This window comes from Sciurus carolinensis, chromosome 6 (genome assembly GCF_902686445.1).
Source record: "Sciurus carolinensis chromosome 6, mSciCar1.2, whole genome shotgun sequence".
NCBI lineage: Eukaryota > Metazoa > Chordata > Mammalia > Rodentia > Sciuridae > Sciurus > Sciurus carolinensis.
Window position 1 is genome coordinate 36,644,466 of NC_062218.1, and position 26,597 is coordinate 36,671,062.

Sequence of the window (26,597 nt, forward strand, 5' to 3'; positions counted from 1 at the left end):
AAGAAGTATGCAGACATGGACACCGTAGGTGCATGTTTTGCCATCGCAGGAACTCTTTCAATTTATTTCTTAGTTAAAGGGCAAGTCTCTAAAAATAAATTCATGATGCTCCTACAAATATAAAATGGACAGATGTAAAATAATACAGATTATTAATTAATGAGGGAACTTGTAAAGATGTTGCAACCATTTCAGAGAAGAAAAATGAACCACAAATATATGGAATATTGGAATGATTTTGTAAAACACAGATCCATCTGATCCACTAAATACAACCTATTTGCATTTGTATGGACAGAAATTATTTTCAGGCTCATTTCTACAAGTTATATTCTAACTCCTCGGAGTTGCAAAACAGCCTCTTCAAAGATAAAGACTCATCCTTTATACGATTGGCTAATCCTGGGAGATTTCAGCATTTTATTGAAGGGCTATCCAGTGATCTCTTTCACTCATTTCAGTTTTAAGTAGTGCCTATGTGTACTGTATGATTCCACTGGCTACCATTCCTGCTTAACTCCTCATTTACTGATGAAAATTTGGTGAGGTGAAATTCCTATAGCATTGGGAATTCCTTAAATATCCTAGCTATATACTTTTGATTATGGGAAATATTAAACACAAAGTAAAGAGAATAGTATTTTGAGTCCCTGGGTACTTGGTACTGTGCTTTAACAGCGATCAATATTTTGCTAATCTTACTTCATCTCTTCACTGCCTCTGCCCGTGAGTGTTTTAAAGCAGATCTCTAGAATCCTGTCTTGTCATGTGCATATAAAAATACTTTAGTATGCATCTCTGACAAAGAAGCCACCTATTTTAAAAAATAACCACATGATCTATGCATTATGCATACACAGATAATACTTTATGAGAAAACAATTTCTTTTTCAGGCGTGGCTTGTATTTGTCTTAAAAAAGCAGGCAAGTTATGATGGAGAAAAGATATTAACGAAGCAGTGGGGCTGGGGATATAGCTCAGTTGGTAGAGTGCTTGACTCACAAGCACAAAGCCCTGGGTTCAATCCCCAGCACCACACACACACACACACACACACACACACACACACCAAAAGCAGCATCAGTATGTGTAGATCTTTACAAGAATACCTCTCTCTTGTCATTCAGGCCCAGATCAAGTATCACCTTCTCAGAAAGGACTTCTCTGACCCCTAACCAGAATAACCTTCTCCCAGTTAAGTCATGCTGTCATATGACCCTCTTTTGTTTTCTTTACAGATTTATCACTATGTAATATTATCATGTTCATCAATTTATTTTGTTTTCTTTTCCATTTCTATGACAAAAATGTGACCTTTTCTGTTTTCTTCACTCTATATCCCATAGAATATGATGAGTAAATTTCAGTTGAATGAATGGATAAATGCAATTTTGTCATTAAGAGGGATTTTTGTTAGTATTCTTCCAAACATTTATTTTCTTTCCACATATCCAAAAGTGTGTAGCTCTCATGTATCAATTCCTAGAGTGTTTGTAGTTCAGTGAAGTTTCTTCCTGGTATGGAGTGAAGAGTTCTTTTCAGGGACCAAAGATAATCCAGGACAGCTATAACAATCTCCTTGTAAATGACCTTGAATTGTTGTATTCAATAGCCACTTCACTACAAATATGCAGAAACGGTTGGGAACAATGCCCAGTTTCTCCTAGAGGCAGACCATGAGACAAGTAAGAGGACTTCATTTGGGAAATTGAAAGAAGGAAAAGGAGCCCGTACCCGGCACATTGTGAATAAAGTTACCACCATTGGCAACTAAAGTTTAATCCTTCTAGAGAGACTTTGAGAGCCCGAGCAAAACACGTCCAAGGTTGAAAGAGTTTGGATGTTTACCTATCAGCTCCCATCAATCTTTAGTTCCTGGGCTCCAGTGCTGGGCAGGGCAAAACAGTCTCCAGGTGCTAGAGACAACTAGCTGTCAGGCACTTCAAAATTAGGCAGTATGAAATAGTAGAGATAAGAAGATATGATTGGAAAAGGACAAGTAACTTGCATTGAATAATACAATATGATGTTTTTTATAATACACTTTTAATTTGGGACTAATTTTAGAATTACAAAAAAGTTGCAAAGATTAGACAGTTCCTATGTAACTTCCACCTGGTTTTCTCTAATGTCAACATCCATAATAATAGTATATTTCTCAAAATTAAAAAACTAACCTTAATACAATACTATTAACTAAATTCCAGACTTACATAGATTTCCCAGGTGTTTCCACAAAATGTCCTTTTTTCAATTTTTACTTTTACAGACTGTATTTTGTTTCATTGTATACAAATGGGGTACAACTTTTAATTTCTATGGTCGTACACAATGTAGATTCACACCATTCATGTAATCATACATATACATAGGGTAATGACATCTGTCTCAGCCTACCATCTTTTCTTTCCCCCACCCATTCCCACCCCATTTTCCTCTACACCATCCAAAGTTCCTTTATTCTTCTCTTGCCCCCCCACCCCCACCTCCCATTATGTAGCATCATTCACTTATCAGAGAAAACATTCGACCTTGGTTTTTTGGGATTGGTGAATTTTGCTTAGCATGGTATTCTCCAACTCCATTCATTTACCAGCAAATGCCAAATTTTATTCTTCTTTATGGCTGAGTAATATTCCATTGTGTATATATACCACAGTTTCTTTATCCATTCATCAATTGAAGGGCATGTAGGTTGGTTCCACAATCTAGCTATTGTGAATTCAGCAGCTATGAACATTGATGTAGCTACATCACTGTAGTATGCTGATTTTAAGTCTTTTGGCGTGGATGTGGGAAAAAAGGCATACTCATACATTGTTGGTGGAGTTCCAAATTGGTGCAGCCACCAGTAGGGAGATTCCTCAAAAAAACTTGTAATGGGCCCACCATTTGACCCAGCTATCCAACTCCTCTGTTTATACCCAAAATCTCCTTCTTCTTCTATTCCAAGATTCAATCAGGAATACCATACTGTATTTAACTTAATGAATTTTAAATACTGTGCATATGATCTTTTATGTGGTTCTTCTCATATGTTAAACTAACCGGTCTTTGCAACTACATAGTAAAATTTATAAGGGTAAATACAGTGATGTTGAATCCAACCTCATGTTGAACACAAAGTAGGTTCTCAAAATTAATCAACTATCTCAAAACAGCCACAAGAACAAATCCGTATTCAGTGGGTGTCTGAGCAATCAGGCCTCCATCAGTAAGCTAAGAGACACTTATAACCGTGTGAGGACTTGAAGGAAATTTGATTTTGAACATATGCCCTGAATATCAAAAGTGAATTAGGATCCCTTAAGTCACAAACTGAGTCTCTACAATGTGCCTAGCATCCTAAATGTGTATCACACTTCACTCCTGCAAACAGTGAGGTACCTTGCCTTCAGTAACTTAGCTGAGAGAATAAGACTCAAGTCAGTCAAATTCTTGCCCAGAATTCATAGATAGTAGCAAAGTCACGAATAAAAGAAATATTTCTCTGATGTCAGAGCCTATACTCAGTTACTCTCACTCTTCTTTACTTGCCTGACTCCTATGCTCAGTGACTTTGTTCTAGGGATACAGTTTTTTAAAATTATGTATTATCAAGCTATAGCATTAAACTGGATTAAGTATCAGCCTTGAAGTTTTAAATTAACAGATTTGTAAAATCTGTTCATCTTTTTAACATGTAGATATCCACATAAATTGCCCACAGAGCTCTTCAGAAAGTCACCCAAACTCCATTATTCTGTAATATTTTGATACAAGATCAATAATAGACACTAAACAGGCCATTGATGTTACATAATAATTCAAAGTATTTTATCATTCTACAATGTGTCTGAGTGTGGGTAATTGACATCCATTTCTTAGTCTTTCCATAGTACTTTTTAAAAATGTGTTACATGAGGGATATGGAACAGTCAACAAACTCTGACTGATCTTTATATTTGCAGTGGCACAACTTGAAAATTACCATCGGTTGCCTTAGAACTCTGGGCATGAAGTTCAGAAGTAGGAATTCTTGTTAATTATTTGAGCTTTGGCTCTGGGAAGATAAACAACATGGATATCTAGGCTAACCAATGCTGAAATTCCCCTACCCTCTAATTCTAAATTCAGAAAAGAATAGGCCTTAAGAATTTTTGTTTATTTTTGCTTTGATTACAAGTTGTTGGAAACCTAGGGTTAGTATCTAATAACATAAAATCTATGTAAAACACAAATTATTGACTCAGAATGAGATCTAATTTCTAAGATACAATGGGACAATCCTGCAAAAATGGGCTACTTTTTTCTTAGAAGGAATAAGTAGGAATTGACCCAAATGTATTCCTTTCAGATTCTAACATTTAAACATTGCACGCTTTTAAAGGAAAAAAAAAATCATTATCTTTCAGAAGAGATATATGAAATTCTTTACTTTTACAGCAAGTTGGCAGGTTTTAAACCATAACCTTTGATCCTTTTTTATATGCAATTACAGGCATATGCTGAAGGCAGATTTGCAAACTATTCCTCTAAGCCTTCTCATAGTGACCAGAAAACAGAACCAGGCTGGTTGTCCTCCAGGGCTGTAGCTCTGCTGACCCCTACACTTTCATGTTTTACACACAGTGCTTCTGAAAAATTTTATGTTGAAGAGACTACCTCTCTTTTTTAAGAAAAAAATAATAATAAAGCTAACAAAACTATTTATACCTCATCACTTCCATGAGTTGGAGAACACAAATTCAAAATGACATCAGAGAAATATTTTTACTGCTGATTTCTAAAAGAAAAATCACATCAACTTTTCTCTATCTAAATTTCAGACTTACTTTTCTAACTGCTAGATCATAAGCAATTACAGGGCAAAGCACTGTTCATTCTCTGCTTAGCAGGCACTCAAATCATTTACTTGATCATTTATTGCTGTGAGGGCAACACTAGGGTAAGGGCTGTACCAGGTCATTTTTTCATATTATGTTATTTAAAAAAAATTTTTTTAAGTAGATGGACACAATACCTTTATTTTATTTACTTATTTTTATGTGGTGCTGAGGATTGAACCCAGCGACACACATGCTAGGCAAGTGCTCTACCACTGAGCTACAACTCCAGCCCCTCATAGTATGTAATTTAGTCCCATGCAAAATCCTGCAATCCATATGATTATACATTTGGTGAAACTATGATGTAGGGAGTTTAAATAATTTGTAAAAATTCCCATAGCTGGTGTGTAGCACAGTCAAGACTCAAACCCAGACTTCCGAATTCCAAATGCATGTAACTCATGCTTTTAGCCACTGCCTGTGATGGGGTCTTTGATATTTTTTCTTTCAAGAAGTGAAGTTTATTTTCTCTTCCTGTGGATGAGAGCTGATCCGTATGACTCATTTCTTTTCTTTTTTTCTTTTTTGATCCTTTCTGTCTTTTGGCGGGGGGGTGTACCAGGGATTGACCTCAGGGGTACTCAACCACTGAGCCACATCCCCAGCCCTATTTTGTATTTTACTTAGAGACAAGGTCTCACTGAGTTGCTTAGCACCTCACCGTTGCTGAGGCTGGCTTTGAACTCTCCATCCTTCTGCCTCAGTCTCCCAAGCTGCTGGGATTACAGGTGTACGCCACTGCGCCCAGCTGTGTGTGTTCATGAACAAAGTGGAAGTGAAGAGTCTTCCATGGCCCTGTGCCTCCTGGCCTTGTTGCTTTGTCTCTTATACCTATTGGTCCATTCTCTTTGGCCAAAAACAGATGCTGTGTTTTAGGCTTTCCTTTGGAGAAAGTCACATGAAAAAGAAGTGAGGGATTTCCAAAAGTCAGTATCAAATGAAGAGTTGAAGCCTGTAGTCAAGTATTCTGGGTGAAACCTAAGCTTCTTGCCAGCAGCTACCTTGAGAGTAAGCTTGGAGGTGGAGGCTTCAGCCCCACAACAGCCTGACTGCAACCTCAAGAAAGTCCATGAGATGGAACCACATAGCTAAGCCTCAGATTATTATCTTATGGTAAGATAATAATATAATAAATATTTGGTGTTTTAAACTGCTAAGTTTGGGGTTAATCTCTTATGGAGAAATAGATAATTGCAGACTAATACTGCCTTGGTCACTTTTTAAAAAAGAAATCATCTTCATTTCAATGAATCTTAAATTTTAAAATATTGACACAGGAAAAAACTTTTCAGAAAAAAAAGCACTGCACATTTAAGTTAAAATATTAATGCCCAATGAACATAATAATTATAAAGTCTTCTCTAGGATTTGTGATTTTGTAAGTCAAAGGACAACTGCTTTCAAAATCCACTATTTCAAAAGGAAAGTATTAATAATAACAATATTGCCAAAGATAGCATTTGGAACTTTTGAAAAATTCTCATGGGAATAACCAGGAAATATTCCATTTGATGAGTTATCACTCATAATCTTAAATTGTAGGGAACATGCTTACACTTTCCATGATTTAAAGACAGATATAAATCAAAGTTGAATTTTAACCTCTTTCCTGGTGGTTTTACTCAGCTTTTCAAAGAGGTCCTAAAGGCTCATAGGTGAAGGCACGTCTTGCTTTACTCTGTCCAACAAATTGTACTAACTCTGCTTTATGGCCACTTGCAGTTTAATAAATGACTTGGACTTTGATCAATATCTTTAGAATTTGAGCCCAGGAATTTTTACAAGATAGGAATACAGTACTGTAAACTTATCCAAAGATGTCCTCAGACAAACAGGAGATTCCATGAGGGTTGGTTTGGGTACTTGTATAGGTGCTGGGTTTGGAGCATCTTAATTTCTTACAGAATATCCTTGTAGGATGCCTTTTTAAATATGTGGCCTTTTTCTTATGTATTTGCAATGTGACTTAAGTGAGTTAAGGAATTCATTCATGAAGTGGATACAGCTAATTCTGGTTTAGATGTAGAATGACTGTAAAGTAGAAATGCCGGTTTTCCTTCCATGAGTTGGAGAACACAAATCAAACCCTCAAATTCTCCTGATCCTTTTTTTAATGTTGATTCATCCCTGCAGCTTGAACCCTAAGTTCTCAAAAATATTTTTTACATTCAATTGGACTTGATAATAGTATATGTTTGATTTTGATTCATAGGTTTGTGATGTAGAGGGGACTAAAGATAAAATTGATAGATTGAGGATAAAGATCCATCATTATCATCACCAGTCATTCATCATTTCATTTGTGTGTTAACTCACAAACACATGCACTGCTAACAGATATTCTTCAGCCTTTACACATTGTCCAGCAGAGCAGTGGACAAAGTGCTGGTATATGGCAAGCAGTATGGCTTCTGCTCTACTGGGTTTCTAGGATGAAGAAAGACATTAACCAAGAATGATTCCAGGCTGTTGTGAGTAATGTGGAATAAATGTATAGGTGATTCTGACCCAGGTTGGGGTTTGGTGGTCAGGAAAGGCTTTCAAAAGAAGGAATATTTGAGATCTAAAAGAGTAGAAATGAAAAGGATAACATTCTGGACAGAGGGAATAGGATCCAAGAAGCTACCAGTACTTTCTAGAACTGAAAACAATGTGAACTAACAACAGTTTGTTTTGAGAGCTGAAAACACACCAGAGTTCAGAAAGTGAGAAAGAGCCCGATTTCACCCAAAATGCCCTCACAGAAACATCCAGAGTAATGTTTAATTATATACCTGGGCACCATGGTCCAGCCAAGTGGACACTCAAAATTAACCATCACACTAAGGAAGGTTATAGCACAATCTTCTCTAGATTTAACAGCAACAAAAATAATCCAATTCATCATTTGTTGAGTACTTCATATATATCAGGTGCTATGCTATACTTTAACACTTAGCAAAGTTCCATGCACATAGAAGGCATGCAGAATACCCAGTGCCAGTGACAAGAGACCTCATAATGATGTGCTTTGTGCAGCAGGAAGCCACAAGTAATTAAAAGAGTTCCAAGTGACAACAGCTATAAACATTAACCAGACTTAACTAGATGAATCACTACTCTGTTTTCAGCTTGTCCACCTGGGTTGGTGTAAAAGGAAGAGCCTGATCAGCCTTTGTTATCTCCTTTTAATTTCATCTCACCATTGCCAAATTAATCTTAAATGGTTGTCATTTTATTATTCCCTTTAAAATCATCTTATTGCCTATGAATTGATTTTCAGATTCCTAAGCCTGGTGTTCACAGCACTGTGATGTTAGCCCAACTTATCTTTCCATCATATTTTCTGTTGAACCTCAAACTGAAGTCCTTTGTTCTCAAAATATTCCATTTGTTTCTGCAAACAACTTGTGTTCATGTTGTTCATTCCAAAGTGGATTTTGTCTCTCTCATTTTTGCATTCTCTCATTCTACTTATCTTATGAGGTGGAACTCAAATGCCAACGTGTCAAACTCCTCACTGTCTGTTCTGATCCTTCCCCTCCTCTGTTCTCTTTTCAGGTACATTTCCTTCTTCCTTTCCTATAGAACTTCACTGGGTCATTTATTAAGGCTCTCACACTTCCTCTCATGTAAGTATCTTGTGTGTGTCATCTCACTGCACGTAGCCCAAATTCAGGTTCTAAGTCAACCTCCTCCCTGTAACCTCACTGCAAAGAGTGCAAAACCTTATTATGACTGTTTAATTTCATCAAAGAGTTGTATGTTGAAATTTTTGAATATTCTCTGCAGTACTTAGCCATGTAATATACAGTGGGCCCAGAGTGCACATTTAGTAATGAATAGTTGATGGATTTATTCTGTATTGAATTCACTGTTTGGGATGCTTTCAGACTGAAGGGGAATTGGTTTGATGAGGTTTGATGATGCAAGTTTCAAAAGGCAACTTTATTGCCAATGCACATTAGGAGGGAATTATGGTTTCTTTTAAAGTCTAACATATAGAAAAACGAATCATTCATGAGTCATAGATTCATTGATGGAATTGTGCCACCATCAAGTTCAGAAGTTTGGTGGAGGGGCTCAGGACATAGCTCAGAGGTAGAGCACTTGTCTAATATATATGAGGCCCTGGGTTTGATCTCCAGAACCACACACCCACACACACACACGCGCGCATATGCACATGCACACGCACATACACCCCTCCAGAAGCATATGTTTATATTATATATACTTATATTATATATTTCTATTACAGACACACACACATACACACACAAACATATATTTCTTCTGAAAGGAACAGGATAGTAATAATTCTTTGGTTTTGTTGAGTTTTTAAATGTACAAACTTGGCATGGCAGTGCTTTTCCATTGCCTTCGGTGACTGGTGACAATTTTGTGAAAACATTCTTGATTTCTCTTGATTTAAGTCACAGCTCATAAATATCATAAGAGGATGCTTTCACTAGCATTTCTGATTGGAAAAGTGCACCTCACTTTAGTCAACACTTATGAATATGTCATGCACTATGCTGAATCAGGAAAGCCTGACTTAAGCTCAGTGTACTTTGGAGATGGTACTCTTGGAACTAGTCCTTTGCATTTAGAAACCTGGTAGAATCCCTATCCTGGTAACTAGACAAGAGAAACTCATAATAGGGCAGTTGAATCCAAACATTGATAAGCAAAACAGCTGCAAATACTAGCAGGCTCACTGTGGATAGAAGCCGCAGTTGCCATGGGACGCAGAACTGCCCAGGAAACTTATCTTTGTCCTCTTATTTATGCAGGTGGGGCAGCAGCAGCCATTATTTGAACTGAGCAAACCTGTGTTCCATGGCGAGTGTCTGCATGAGTCAGTCTCTAGGGCCACAATGAAGAACTGACCAATGGGCTTTGGGTGGAAAACTGAACTTATAATGGAACCCAAAGGAAGATAGGAGAGATGGAGATAGCAAAGACTCACTATACCCACAGGAGTGATGGACAATTTCCTGAAAATTTACATTTGAACTGATTCTTTCTTAATTTTATTTGTTTTAATTAGTTATACATGACAGTAGAGTACACTTCAATACATCATATATAATGGAGTATAATTTCTCATTCTTCTGGTTATATATGGTGTAGAATACCACTGGCCATATAGTTATATATGTACACAGGGTAATGATGTCTGATTTATTCTACTATCTTATCCCATACTTGCTCCCATCCCTTAAATCCCCTCTACATAATCTAAAGTAACTCTATTCTTCCCTAGCCCTCCCATTGTGAATTAGCATCCGCATATCAGAGAAAACATTCAGCTTTTGGTTTTGGAGGATTGGTATATTTCACTTAGCATGAAAGTCTCTAGCTCCATCCATTTACCAGCAAATGCCATAATTTAATTCTTCCTTAAGGTTGAGTAATATTCCATCATATGTATATAGATATAATATATTCCATCATATATATATTGCATTTTCTTTATCTATTCATCTGTTGAAGGGCACCTACATTGGTTCCATAGTTTAGCTATTGTGAATTGAGCTACTGTAAACTTTGATGTGGCTGTGTCACTGTAATATGCTGATTTTAAGTCCTTTGGGTATAAACCAAGAGGTGAGATAGCTGGGTCAAATGGTGGTTCCCCAAGTTTTCTGAGGAATCTCCATACCAGTTTCCATAATGGTTGCAACAATTTGCATTCCCACCAGCAATATATGAGTGTACCTTTCCCCCGACTCCTCACCAACATTTGTTGTTGTTTGTATTCTTGATCATTGCCATTCTGACTGGGGTGAGATGAAATCTTAGAGTAGTTTTGATTTGCATTTCTCTAATTGCTAAAGATGTTGAACATTACTAAAGATGATGAACTTGAACAGATTCTTGAAAGTTCTATAAGGAGCCATTAATCAGAGAAAAAGGGAAAGGACATTCTTAAGAGGGATAGCCCATTAGCATGGAGATATAAAAGAGTTAGTATGTTAAGGAAATGGTAGGTGGTTTGAAGTGACTGGACTAGAGGATATTTGAAGGCAGATGAAGAGAAATGAAGCTGGAAATGTAGAAAGTGTCATATGATGAATCAGGGATCTTGGACTTTTTCTGAGGATTAATATGTAGCCGCCACCAGAATTTCTTGCATAGTTCAGCAACATGATCAGATTTGCCCTTTTAGGAAGATAGCTTATACTATGAAGTAGATATTTGAATTACACTGATAGGGCAGAGGAATTTTTGTTTGTTTATTTTTACTTTTTTGTAATAAACCAAATAAGTAACTTGTCTTACTCTTACACAAAGAGTAGGATCCTGCCCAAGTCTTCAGAGGATGAAAGGAAGCTTAGTATTTATTGCCAAATCTTTTGCAATATAAATAGAACACTTAAAATGCTATAGTCCATACTCGAGGACAGTCATTCCTATCGTGTGTAAAAACGAATACTCAAAAGTGCAGACAGACTAGTGAATGTAGCAGTTCCCTGTCACATTCAGTCAAGAAATCAGGATGTATAAGCTACAATTGTTGGTATTGGCAAGGATTCAGCTCCCAGGAAAATAAATATACTAAGTTAGTGACAGTAATGATATTGACATGAAAGTGATTGTCTTTTCCTTTTTGTGTTGTTGTAAAGGAAAGGAAGTTTTAAACCTAATGAGATGGGTTCTTGTGAACAGCAAGTCTGTTATTTCTTCACTTGTTGTTTATGGTACTGTACACCAACAGTGATCTAAGTAATCCTTCCCCTTAGACAGTGGAGACTTCGTCTTTTGTTTGCTCTGAATTGAATTCATTCACTGACATTTCTCTGTATGAGGTTGATTTTTGAGCATTCATGGAACTTTCTTCCTAATTAAAATGGAAAGGTAACTTGGAAAAATTCCCGAGGTCCTTCATTAGCCAAGTATTTACTGAGGTATGGGGGAATCTACGCTAGTGAGGAAGCCCGTTGCCTTCAGAGTTTACAATTCCATGTAAAGGGTACATGACAGTCTCTAGATTTAGAAAAAAGAATTCCAGCATGAAGAAATGGCACTTTTGCTAGTTTACTTCTTGTACATATTTTACAATCTCTCTATATCTGAGATCAAACTCCATTTTTTTGGTAAAGAATTAGCATTGATATTAGAGTTTTGCTAACAGAAGGAGAAGACTTGGATCTGTATTCATTTGCATCTGCTGGCAGCAAGTTGTCTTAATGGGCCATGGTTTTCTTATTCATAGCATCAATAAATTAAATAAATTATACCAGATTAGTGGTCATCAACACTGGCTGTTCATTGGAATCATTTTATCCTTGACTAATTAAGTTAGAACTTCCATTGGGAGAAGAAGCAGGCAGAGGTATTCTTTTTATTTGTTCTTTGTAGATATGCATGACAATAGAGTCTATTTTGACATATTATACATACATGGTGATAACTAATTCTACTTAGGGTTCCATTCTTTTAGTTGTCCATGATGTCACTGGTTATGTACTTATATTTGAACATAGGAAAGTTATGTCTTTCTTATGCCCATTCCCCCTCCCTTCCCTTTATTCCCCTTTGTCTAATCCAATGAACTTCTATTCTGCTCCTTCCCCACCCTTATTGTGTGTTAGCATCCACATTTAAAGCTCCCAATTGATTCTTTCCCCTGGCACTCTCTTTTAAGGGCAGGATTAAAAATAAATCACTGGACAAGATCAGAACTTCCAACTGAATATCTGTAGGAAAGTTTTCTCTGTGTCTAGGTATGGTGCTTAAATATTTTAAATATTCTCTGCCAACATACACATATGTATGTATACATATATAAACATATATATGAGTGTATATAAATATATAAACAGATATGTATATCTTTTTCCAACTTCTCTTGGAGGAAAGATTAGACAACAGTTGGACTTCTTATTTATGAGAGATAAAAACAGATATAAACTCAGAGATAAAAAATCAATTTCTGCCTGTCTCGCTTCTTTCATTGCTGTTACCTGCCTGACCCTTGAGGCATTGTCAGAAACTAAACTATATGGTCAAGTCCCAAATTATTTGGATGGCTTGTCTTCAAAGCCAGAAACAATGATGGCAAACAAACTGTGTCTGTGAGCTAGCTGTTAGATGAAATCAAAGGGAAATTAATCTTTGAAGGTGGAAAAATCCCAGGGTCCAGTGGAAGGGGTGCGCTAGCTTGTTAATAGCAGACTGCGTTGTAAAAGACACCTGCTTGGGGTTAAGAGGAGGAGGCGGAAGAGGATTTAATTTTTTTGGAGGATTTTTAATGAGGCTTCCCCACACGTGCACCTTTTACTCTTTCCTGTTTAGGAGCTAGATCATTAATTAGGATGTGACTGGCTTTCCCTGGGGAGAAAGATGTGATTGTTAGAGGTTTTTTGTACTTGTTGCTTGATTTGTTGCAGGAAAACTCTGAGGTTCTTGCCCTCCTTCAGCTTCCCTGTGACTTCCATCCTTGTGCTTCTTGCTCTGGGTGCCTTGAAAGCAAGAACGTGCTTGACAGGACGGATGTGTGACCACACACATTATTGGCATTATTGGCAGCTGTCTGGCATAGGATGGAAGTGGGTATATTTTAATTCATAGGATTTTACTTTATGTAGGTTGAAAATAACACACTTGAGTTGTGTTGAACCTCTTACCCAAATTGAAAAACCCTTTATGCCTTGCTCTATTAAAAAATTTATACTATCAACATTAGGATGAGTTACATATTATAATGGTGATAATAAAATAATATTTACTGAACTCTTTTTGTGCCAACAGTGTTTCAGGTGACTTATATAAATATCTAATTTATTCCTTACCACTATCCTATGAACTAGGTCTAATTATTATTCGTATTTTATATGTGAGGATCACAAAGTCTCTAAGCAGTTATTTGATTTCCCTTGTTTCATAGCTAGGACAAGTATGATCCACTAACCTATACAACTAGACCTCCATCAGTCAGCTGTTTTCTGGTAAATTCAAGTGTGTGTAGATTTTGACAAAGACAAAGCATACTCCTGTTATATTAAATATTGTTTTTTACTCATTCCTCCAGTTACTAACTGAATGTTGTTATTGTCTTTAGGTGTTGTCTATGCATACTGGATTACTGAATTCCATATAACATAAAAAAATCTTGACTTTATCTAAGCCTGTTCCCCACTCTCACGCCCAGCCTCAAATAAAATAAAATGGCATCAGTAATCCAAGCCAATTACTTGCTAGCCACTTGATTCTGGGCCTCTCTGCTTCAGTTTTCTTGTTGGAAAAATGAAAATTTTAATATGTGCCTAACCTCAGCCCATAGAAGTATTTCCAGGATTAAGTCTGGTAATTAATGAAAACTTATTTCATCAATGCTAGGGAGATGTTGCATGTATCTTAGGTCCTGATGTATTCACTGTGATGCAAAATATAAGATGAACATTCTTTTACCTAGAGACAACCATCCACTGAACTTTTTTCCATTGAAAAGTTGTAATCCCATGAAAAGTTTTATATTGTTTTACCAAGGAGATTTTTTTTTTGTCTCTGAAATGTAAAGTGAAAGTTCATTTCATTCTCACTTGTTCCCAGCAAAGCCTCTTTCCATGTTGTCTCAAACTAACTTCTGCAAAACTCTTTTAAGTGCAGTGGGTGAAGTGATGGATTAATTTTCTTATGAAGCCATTGCCCCTTTTCATTGCTGAAAGGTTGCTTATGTATGTGCTTGATCTCTTCAATAAGTTGGCACACCAAGTAACTTTCTTCTTGTATAGCTCATGATAACTTGACAGTAAAAGATTTGTTGGGTATAGTAGGGACATGGGTTGGGGGATGATATCTCCTGTCTTCTAAGTAATTTAAAATATGAGTTGAACCTTTTATTCATTATTTTACATGTGGCTGTCTTTTGGTGACAGCTAGTTACTGATTTTCATGGCAAAACTGCTGCCCTTAAAAGTAAAGACTCGAAAAGAGGGGTTCATATTCTTCTTGGGTCCTAATCCATGTATAAGTTTGTATATGCATGTAAGTATGTATATGCATATAAATATGTGTGTGTGGGGGGGTGGGTGGGTACTTACTGTAACAAATGCTAAATATAATTCACATGGTGAATATACCAATGACTATAATAAGAAAAAGGCCAGGGAATGTAATTTTCCCCGCTAAATACTTCAGCTGCCCAAGAAACTTATTTGCTGTTCATATTGTGGGACAAAATAAATATTTATTTTGAAAGAGCTTTCTCATAGAGATTTCGGTTTGGCACATATGAAACCAGTATTTTTAAACTCTTAGAGCAAGCCTTAACTCTTAAAGTAATCTTATTAAGATCGTAAAGGACAAATGCTCTGACATCTATAATCTCTATCTAAAGATTTATAAAAAGAATAAGGGTTTATTTTAAATACTAGTGTTTTTTATATCTATAGTATGTAGTGTATATTATATTATTTTTTAAATATAAAAATACTTTTGTATTTCTTAAAATTTATTTTGGGGTTTATGTTGACTTCAGAACAATTTTAAGACTTTTAAGAGTTACTTACTTATTAATACAAGGTTTAGCTCTAAATTGTTCAAATTCAGTTAAAGGAAATCTCCATTTAAAAGACAGCATTTTATAGTCTCTTCAGTAATGTCTAAAATTTGAAAGAAAATGATGATAAATCAATAACCTATACAGGTTACATCACTGAATATCTTTCTTCTGACACAAATCGTCTTTTGACTATATCCAGCAAAGTAATGAACTTTTTCTTTGTTCATACTTCAGTTTCAAAGACTAAATACCAGTTGTTATTGTGTTTCAGTTATTGACTTTTAGTAAACTTGGCTATCTGGTATAAAACACAGAATGGGAATTTCTAATATAATTGTGAGAATTTTCCATGAGATTCATATATTAAGAGCCTGTAGGCAAAGCATAAATGGTTAACTGGAGAACTGAAAGATTAATGAGTATAATGACTTCACGATATGATGAGTGATTATTTCTTTCTGTTTTTTAGTTGGGCTAGAGATTTGGTAAAATAAATTTCATTGTCTTAACCCACTAATGATGATGTTCTGGATTTTGAAGTTCAAACTACTATACATGTTTGTATAAACATACACACACACACACACACACACACACACACACACATGCATACACACAATGCATATATGACAGGGACAACAAGGGAAATGAATGCAGCTTGGGCTTTTGCTTTTGAGATCATGGTTCAGTCTTGGCTTTCAGCATTTTCTAGTCGCATGTTATGATCTGAATATTAGCGTCTTCCCATTACTTTATATTGAAACCTTCACCTCCAAGGTGACTGAATTTGTGATTAGGGCCTATGAAGTGAAAAAAGGTTAAATGAGGTCATGAGGGTTGGGTCCTAATCCTATAGGGCTTGTGCTTTTATTAGAGGAAGAAACCCCAGAGCTGTCTCTCTCTCTGCCAGATGAGGACACAGTGAGAAGTCAGTCATCAGCAAGCCTAGAAGAGAGCCCTCTTCAGGAATTGAACTGGCTGACGCCTTGGTCTTACCAGCCTCTGGAAATGTGGGAAATGAATTTCTGTTGTTTAATTCACCCAGTCTATAGTATTTTGTTATGTCAGCCTAAGCAGACTTATATACTATGTAAGCATGTTACTTAAATTAGTAGATATGTAAGTTATTTAGAATTTCAAATCCTGATCCTACCTTTACTCATCATATAAACTCATTACTTTTTTTTCAACTTGCAAAACATTTTTGTTGTAAATTTTAAATGAAATTGCATATGTAACTTGCTTATCATAGTGTTGACCCACATGGGACTTGGTTTTGTTTCTAGGAAATTCGAAATTAATCTTAATTATGCAAATGGTGTGGCTTTGGGAGTGCTTAATTCTCACTGCAAAGGGTTCATCTACCATTGGAATAGGTTTATGACTGACTGCAGTAATTTTATACATTAAACTTGCATTTTAATCTCAGGGTGTTAAATCTACAAATACCATTGATCAACCCTAATGCCATAAAAACTATTTTCTACTAGCTAAGAGTTGATAGATTAATAGAAAATCTGGAATAAACCTGCTATTTAATAACAAAGGCTATATTACTGATTCTCAGTTGACATAATTAGGGCAGTGGTGTGTTTTCTTCAAACTGCCTTGTAGGAGCTTATCCAGTATCCTTTGAGAGGCACAAAAAGGCTCCCATTTTCCAAATAGGGCTTAGGATCCCCAGCTGCCCAGTGTCCTATCATTAATTGCATTTGAGGCTAAAGACTTCTTACATCTCTTTTTTTTTTTTGCGGTACTGGGGATCGAACTCAGGGCGTTGTGCTTGCGAGGCAAGAGCTCTACCAGCTGAGCTATCTCCCCAGCCCCTTACATCTCTTAATATCTGGGATATGGTTCCATTTTTAGGATGGACTTTTCTTTACCAATAAGGAAAAAGAAGGAACAGAGGTGATCATAAGAGCAGCCCTAATGAAAGAAGAGTAGATTTTGACCAAGGAGAACAAAGCCATCCCTTGAAAGTAGGGAGGGGAGGAGGCAAGAGGGCTGGTTGTATTTTGCTCTCCCTGAGCCCCCACGTCCCATTCCCTACCACATCTGTTCACCACATTCAACCAGATTGGCCTTTTTCTAAACTCAGACTTCATTCTTTCATTTATTGTCTGCATAATTTCTTTTTACTTGTTCCCTAGTGCTCTTAGAATAAATTCTCACCTGTCTGCCTTTTTCTAGCTTCGTATCACAATCGTCCTGCTTGACTGTGACCACATTTATCATTTTTCAGAATCCAAAGCTCACAATTTGCTCCACACTGTGACCTGCTCCTACCATGACTATCAGCTCACTTGTCCTTTCCTTGGGGAAGCTTCCCTGACCACCTGCTTGATGTCCTATTCCCCTATCCCGTGTTTTCACAGCACCATGAATATGTCATTTGAAGCAGTTACCACTGAGAAAATTCTGTGTTTATCCATACAATTATTTGATTAATGTTTATCTTCCTCCCAATGGTCTTTCAGGACCATGAGTGTGTGGCCATGTGTGTTCTGGCTCCTGGCTCTATTTCCAGCACCAGAGGTCTCTTAGTAGTTATGGAAGAGGATATGCATGGAGGAAAAGAGATGCAGGATGATTTATCCAGAGGGAGTGAGGCCTGAGCATCTAGCCTGAGGGAAGTCAGCTGTTGGCAAGAGCAATGTGAGAGCTAGTTAAGAACTCAAGAGTAGAAAAGCACAGAGAATGAGCATTACCTCCTTCAGGATTTTACCTCTGTCAGACTCTCTTCAAGTTACCAGGAGGTTGTGGATGTGCTTCCTCTAGTGAGTGGGTTTCCTGTCCTGTCAGAGACATGGTACCCAGGGGTCCAATGCTGCTTCTTAATAAACAAATTCTCATGAATTAGTTGTAGTCAGATTTGGGACATAGGGTCTTAAAAATGAGCATCAAATCTAATGTTCACATTTCATTTCTAGCCTAAATAGAAACATTTGAACAACAGAAACTGAACATTACTCAGTATAGGGCTAACTTGAATTGGTTTTCTCTTGTTCGTTTGGTGTAAACCATAGCTTGATCTCTGCCATTAGACTGATTTTTGTGTTTCTCAACTCTGACTTTCTATGAATTTCTTTAGGCATGGCCATGGGAATCGTGAAGTCAGTCACTTATTATTTGTTTACTTTTCTCCCCAAAAGATACAAAGGGAAAAATATCTTTAGATTTTAATAATTTTCTTAATTGAGATATAGATTTAAACTACGTTGACATAATATGTAGACAAATTGTTTCTTTTTTCCCCACAACAGGTCTGTTTTCAAGTAGATAATGAAATTCCCCAAATATTTGTCTTGTACAAGGTTACAGCCACTCCTTATACTGAAAACAGTTTTATTCCTTTGCTTTGTTTCAGATATTTGATAACAAAATGTATGTGTGTGAGTGTATGGGTGTGTGTATATATGCACATTTGGATATATAGGTAGGCCCTCAAATCCAAAAATTATGATAGAAAATTGAAATATCAACACTCCCCATTACACTGTTTTATGTTGGGAGATATATTAAAATGCATTACTGAAATGGTGTGTTAAAAATGAATATGATATTCAAATTAAGACCTAAATGGAATTAGCATATCATCTAACTTAAATTTTTGAAAAAGAAAATGAAAAAAAATGCCAGAAAATAATTAATGATAACTTCAATATTGTACTGCTAAATATTTCAGGAATAAGTTATAAAAAGTAAGGGGAAAGATTTATGATTTTATGGTTCACACTGTAATTCCTGAAATACTGTAATATTTATTTAACCTTTTCTTTATTTAATTTTGAATAAGATTATTGTCATCTCTCTAAGCATTTATGTAATAATGTTTCATTTACTCTTCCATTATAAAATGACTAAGATAAACTAGGAGGCTCAGTGAATGAGATATAATTTAATAAGCAGATATTTCTTAGTAGAAAACTAATCAAGTCCTGCTACAAATGTATATTGAAAGAGAAGCAGAGGAGATAAGCATAATAATTTATTCAATGATTTGGCATCAGGGAAATGTTTTTTAGTCTTGTTGGCCATATCTTTTAATACTTGCCTTGGAAATAAAATTATTTCCCAAGACTATGAGGATTGTGAAATTTTGTAATTAGATATTTAAGTTCTAAATTGATTAACAGCAATATAAACATAGAAATAGGTTTTAGGTTAAATCTGGGATTTTTTTTAACTAAGATTTTTTATGTGGATAACAGTAGAAAAGTCAAAAGTTTTCCTGAAAAATTCCCAAATGGGATAAAAGGTCATCTTTTTTGGCTATATGAAACAAAGGAGAGAGGTAGGTAGTTCTTCAACAAACCTCTTCAGAGACCTTTCAGCTTTTAGTTGTGATTCCTAAGTTTTATTATCACAGACTTTTTAAAACAGAAAGTACATCAGAAATAATTTAGTGCTACTTAGGTGATTTTAACCAAATAAACACTATGCTCATACCCACATGACTTGATTCAATCAGAGTTTATCCAAATATTGAAATGCTTCAAAATCCAAAACTTACTGAATACTGATATGATATTGCAAGTGGAAAATTTCGTGTCTGACCTCATGTGATAAGCTGCAGTTAAAATGCAGGGGCACTAAAAATATTGTATTATTTTCAGGCTATGTATGTAAGGTATATATGAAAGAAACATAAATGAATTTTGTGTTTAATTTGGGTCTCATCTCTAAGATATTTCATTTTGTGTATGCAACTATTTAAAAATCTGAAATGCTTCTTTTCCCTATCATTTAGCATAAGAGATAAACAATGACTCAAAAATTAGTTCTCTGTCTTCCTGTTCCAACCAAAAGTGTCCTTTCGCTTTATCTGCAGCATAGAGTGACAAGTTCATTCACTTTTACTTTTGAAGGTTTAGAGCATTGGTAGTGGAGCCGTGTCATCAGAAACATTCACATGAAAAACACAGATGTTCTGTGTGAATGAGATCTCTGGAAGGTGGTAGATGACGGAAAGGAAGGCAGTCTGGAAGCATCATGGACCCAATCAAGAGAAAAGAGAAAGGACAAGCATGAAGCAGAGGAAAAGTAATAAAGTCATGAATCTGTTCTGCAAGAGTATATAAATGGAGTGGAAGAAGTAAAGAACTAGGAAGTTTCAGCCATATCACCTAGCCATGTGCAATGTATAACGTGGTCAAGGAGCATTGAACAAGACCATGCCTAGGGTCCTTGGCAGAGCTGACATTCTAAATTATGAATGGCTATGTGAGATACACACACATGGACAGCCACACACAGAATGTACTCACTAATGTCTGTCATTATGAGTGTCTTTTGTCTCTTCCACTACAAATAAGAGAATCAGACCTCTCTACATTAGAAGTAGTCAGGCCATAATAACCAATAAGTGAATAAAACTGATAGAAAAGATGCACTTCAATATGTTTATTTGGGAGAAAATAAGGAAAAAGTGAAATAGCAAGAGGTTCTATTTTAAGGAATAATTTTTTTCCTTATCAATTAGAGAACAATCCATCTGTGAAAAGACCTGGAGTTCCTGGTTCCATGTGACCCAGAGTCTGTTCCTTATAGATATGCTGAAAAGCAATGAATATCATGGTGAGCACCAAGCATCCTAATCAAGATAAACAGCAGAACAGGTGGACCCAGAGGCTGCTGTCAAGTTGACAAAGCCAGAACAGTAAATTTGAATGGAAAGAGTTATTTTTCTTATGCTGAGTGTAATGATTTTGAAGGACAGATTCTTTTCTAGTATATCTGTAAATGTTAGGCAAGGTAAATTTCAAAATGAATTTTTAACATCCACAAAATGGAGTTTATTTAATTATGGCTTCATGACAAATTAAGAGGTAGTTCCAGAGAACTTTATTCTAGAAAGAAAACTTCTCTTGTTCTGGGGAAAAGAGACAGTTTGGGAATGTAGACAGACATGTTGTCTATTTTATTACTTACTATTCACAAACTGCACTCCCTCAGTCTCCTCTGGAAAGGGCAGATCCAGAGAGCCTCTGGTGGCCTGACAGGAAGAGAGGAATGAGGGAAATGATTTCTTATATTTGTATGGTCTGAAGACAATTGATAAAGGAACAAATATGGTAGGACAGGATGCATAAATAGGGGTTTTCATAGCAAACTCTTGAGATAGAAGGTATAATTATACCTAAGGAGAGGCAGACCTCTACTTCTGGTACATTCCACTTTGATAAACCAGTCTGCTATCTGCCTCAGCCAACACTGGAAGAGATGTTAGAGAGAGGAAAAAAGAGGGTCTCCTGGTGATGGAGGAGGGCTGCTCTCCCCTTGCTGTTGCTCCTGCCAGCTTTACCTCCATCCAGAAACCTTGATTCTCCATGACAGGACACCAGGCCAGCAGACCAAGGGCAGTGCGAGAGTTGAACAGACTCCTTCACCCAGAGGCTGGCCCAGGACATCCCTGGATTTAATTGTAGGTGGCGACTGTGCCACCCGGGCAGCAGGGAAATGCAGCTGCTGGAAAACCAGAACAGAGGCAGGGACTATGTTTCAGTTCTCAAGTTCCAACTTCCCCTGAGCTGAGGCTTTATTTTCTAATGAAATGACTTTTACAAGGTAAGAGTTACTTTTTGGAAAGTTCCCAGAGACATCTACTCAATGGGAAGAAATACATTGCCTTTCAGAAAAGCATCACAAAAGTTAGGTTGTTACAATAACAACGGCCTCATCCCTTAAATGGATGTGGGGTAGGGAAGAGTGTGTGCTTGAGTGTATGTAAACGTTTATATCCATATATATTTATTATTTGTTTAGAACCACGTCTTGCAATCATTAATTCTCCTTTCTTCCTTTCCTTCATCCAACACACCAGAAGAATATTTTAACTCACCAAAGGTGAGAATAAAAATTCATGTTTGTATTCCCAACAGATTTCCTCCAGAATCTTGGGGGAATCATTCCATTTATGACACAGAAATATAGATCTTCTCTTGCTGTGTGGGTTGCTACTTCAGTGAGACGAAATTTGACTTTTGGTAATTCAAAAAGCCATCAATGTCTTTCTGATAATAAATGTTAGTCACCACGAACTCCTTTCAGGAGTAAATTCCCCAGCCCCAAATTCTGAATTTCCAGCCTAATTTTTCACAGACCCTACCCATGGCCAACATTTTGCCTCTGTGAGGCTCACTGTAGGGCAGAAATGTCCTCCTGAGGGCTCTGGCTCAAGGCAGTGCTCATGTAATTCTCGCTGGGTTGAAGGAATTCTGACTTTACTTTGAATCTAAATTTGGAGTGAAAAATCGCTGTCAGTGGAACTGCTTCTGTGACTACTTTCCTTCCAACCTGCTTTTCCTTCTTTCTATCACACTACACTTGTTTTCTGTTTTGATTTGTTTTCGTAGTGCTGGGGATCAAACCCAGGGCCCCACGTGTACTAGGTAAATATTCTACCACAAGGTCACATCCCCAGCCCCACACCACATTGTTGAGGAGTTTGTTTATAACTTTTATGAGTTAGTTGCAATAATTTTGGAAAAAAAATTCATTACATCAGACCCATTTCTCTGTATCCACGGGGGATTGTTTCCAAGACCCTCAGTAGGTACCAAAATCCATGGATTCTCAGCTTTCTCATGTAAAATGGCATAGTGTTGGCAAATAACCTATGTAAGTCCTCTGATGTCCTTTAAATTAAATTTACTTATAATACCTAAAACCATGTAAATTCTAGATAAACAGTTTTTATACGATACTGTTTAGAGAACAATGACAAGAAAAAAAGTCTGTACATGATCACATATTTTCAATTTGATGGGTTGAATGTGAGGACATGAAACCTGCAGATATGGAGGGAAGACTGTGTAAAGCATCTAGAAACAACTGAACTCCAGCAGACCCACTGACCAGGAGAGTTTGTGTGTGTGTGTGTGTGTGTGTGTGTGTGTGCGTGCGCAGAAACCAGGTGCAAAGTAGGAAGTTCTCAGAATCTTCTTATTTGTGAGGGTGGAAGTCTCCATGCACAGTATTATAAATGCCCTGAGAGCATCTGAGACCTCTCTCTTCTCTCCCTAACTTAGTTGCACCAGTGCCTAGCTCTGGAATAACCCTGACTTTGATGTTTTTCTGAGGAAATGCATTTTTCCTTTTCCCTCAGCTCCTGGTGCCTAGGCTAGCACTTTGTTGATTTGCTGCCATTCTAGCAATAGGTCAACTGGCTCTCATGGTCCTTAACATTTCAGGTAAATACTTCCAACAGTTGTGACTGGAAGTAATCCAAGTGCATTCAAGGTATTTGCATCCACTCTGTTCAAAGTTCTGTATTTTGAGCGATTCTTTTCATTGGTTTAGTAACTTTTAAAAATAAATAGAACACTGGAGGAGAAGCAATAGAGGCACTAATGGCAAATCAGGCAGTTTTTTTTAATATGCTAAAAGATGCAGTTGTGATGTAAGTATTGTGATCTATAATCTTCCTTCTTACTCAACTATAATGATGTCACTGTGGAAAGCAGCGTGGCATGATGGCATGGTGGGTAAGCACACCTGCAAAGTCAGAGTCTAGTTCACTTTCTGGCTCTGGCACTTGCCAGCTGTTGGATCCTGGGTAAATTAGTTAACCTTTCTGTGTCTCAGTCTGATTTTCCTGAGGATTAAATGAATTCACGTTTCTAAGGTGTCTGGAACTATGCCAATAATTACTACATATCTTTGTTTAAATAATACATGAAATGTTAAAATTGTTGTTCAGACAGAGAAATAAGAGTCTTGAGAGACTTAGGAGTTTGTTTGTTTTTTTTTTTAATAATAGAATTGGCTCATGACAGAGACAAAAATATTATTATGGCCCAGTGCCCTAATGGAGGACTATTTAAGGGTAAAGTGGAGAATGATATACACTGATGAAAAATAATATTATTAAAAGACATATAGGCAAGTGAGAACCAAGCATTCATTTAGCCAGTATTTAGCCAATAAATAACTATTCAATGCCTACTATGGGCCTATAATAATGTTATAGTATTAATGTGGGATATTGATAAAAATGTAGAAGAAATTCATAGAACAATTAACTTGGATTAGATAATTCATCTTTTGTGAGGGCTCATGACCAATCCACTGAGGATCCAATAGTCTTGGGAGGACTTTGACATTTAGTGACGTACCATGTGGACATTAAGTATAATTTGAAGATGAGCTTGGTGACTTTAGGTTGGAAAAACTTGAGAACAGGTCAGTGGAAGATTATTATGGGATTCCATTCTTTAAACATCCACTGAGAGATGATCATTTCAACATGCTTTAGCTTCTGGGGACATGTAATATTATCTGTTTAAAGAAACTGGCTTAGAGTATGCTGTGCCTTTAAATATAATTAACCATGAGCTGAAGGTGAACCAAGGATTTGGTACTGCCCCCTAGAGTTAATTCAGTTATAGATTGTATGAATGCTAGTGCACCCACACATAAAAAGTTTACAGCACAAATATTTGTATCAGACCACATCTAGGTTAATGACTTCAATTCTAGGTAAGATGTTTTAAGAGGAATATATTGACAAAAATTACAGAACATTCAGAAGTGAATGCCAGAATAGTGAAAAGTCAGGAAATCATGCCAAACAGTAGAGAGAGAATTAGATGCCTAAGTGGAATGTGGTATGTGATCCATAAGAATTTGGAAGGATGTCATTGATAAAGTAAGAAGAGTTATTGTTTGCTACTTCCTGCCAAGGAGTGATGGATGAAGGCCTGAGGCCGAGAAATGTGCAAATAGGAGGATGAGATTTTAAATATTAGGCTCAGTCCCCAAAGGAACATCCTACGCTCTAAAGGGAGGAGCTCTTGTGAGTGGGTATGTTCAACTGAGGTCAGAACAAGTTTATGAGCGAAGATTAGAATTTGACTGTCGGATGGGAGGTGCGACCAGTTCAGCTCTGAGGACTATACATTACTCTGAGATCTTATGACTCAGATGTCACCTCCACTCCTGCCCTTACACTAAATAATATTCTAAGTCAGGTTATGACCAAAGATTGGGTGCATTGCTATGACTTTCAGTGTGATTTTTCCATATAAGTTGTTGAGTCTAAGAACAAAATTGCTATTTCTAAGCAGGAGAGGTATGAATGGCCCAAAGATACTATTTTTCTCTGAAGATTGAAAACAGTTTCATTCTAAGTGTTGAATATAGCAGGGCATATCCAGAACTTAGCCTAACTGGACTTATGCTTAGGCTAAGCTCAGAAAAACTGATAAGTGAATTGGAAAGATCTATTGAAACATGTCTGTCTGTTTGCATGCCTCTGGAGGGTCCTTTTCCTGACTATGGAGATGCCTGGTTCCAGTTAGCAATGTACTCTAGCTGCTGACTGGTAAGCCAGTCATTTACTGTAATATAACCAGAATTGGACACTTTCTTCCAGAGGCACTGCATATATATCAGTCCCCCCTCCCTTACCTATGGAAACTGTGTTCCAAGACTCCCAGCAGATGCCTGAAACCTCAGATAGTATGGGACCTGATGAAAGGTGCCTGTTTCATCTTAACTGAACTCTTCCATGCCCTATAGTTGTAATTTTCACAGTTTGAGATGTAAACACAGAGCTAGCGTGAGTTTTGTTTTTCTTCTAAATTTCACAGATAAAAGACTTGTTCTTACCATAGTTCTTTTGCTTAAATTTAGAACTTTCACTCAAAGGAAGCAATTTCTGGCATTTTTGGCATATCCAAATTGCCAGCATCCCTATGCTTATGCTTTGGGGTCATTATTAGTAAAATGAGTATTACTTTTGAAAACAAGCACTGCAATTTTGCAACAGTTGATCTGAAAACTGAGATGGTTACTAGGTGACAAAAGGGGCAGTTAGTGGATACAATGCAGATATGTTGACCAAAGGGACAGAGAAATATGGTGTCAGACTTCATCATGCTACTGGGAATACTGCACGATTCAGAACTGTAATTTGTTTATTTCTAAAATTTCCCATTTAGTATTTTTGGACTTTTGTTGACTACAGATAACTGAAACTACAGATACCTATAGACCATTATAACCCCAGAAGCCGGCAGAGGTCTTTAGCAAGTTATTTCTGAATGGAGCCTATCTTCGTATCTCTCTGACCTGAATCTGGAACTGCAAGGGAAGATCCTGTTTGAACTTAAAACAAAGTGGCAGGGCCTGGTAGGGGTGGGTGTTAAGAAGTAGATTTTGATTACTGAGCACATGATGAAAAGGAACATTTTAATAATGCATACTCTATGAAAATAGTGTGTTTTAGACAAGA

General features: G+C 36.7%; 1 protein-coding gene across 2 annotated transcripts in view; it reads left to right on the forward strand.

Moving 5' to 3' along the window:
• Positions 1 to 26,597, forward strand: part of Ghr (growth hormone receptor) — a 265,678-nt gene that overhangs the window by 13,333 nt on the left and 225,748 nt on the right. Inside the window, exon 2 of one of the 2 annotated variants that reach the window (XM_047556986.1) lies at positions 8,410 to 8,480. The exons of the other annotated variant lie outside the window; for it this stretch is intronic. The gene's annotated coding sequence lies outside the window, so the exon portion shown is untranslated. The remainder of the gene's footprint in view (positions 1 to 8,409; positions 8,481 to 26,597) is intronic. 2 annotated transcript variants of the gene reach the window in all.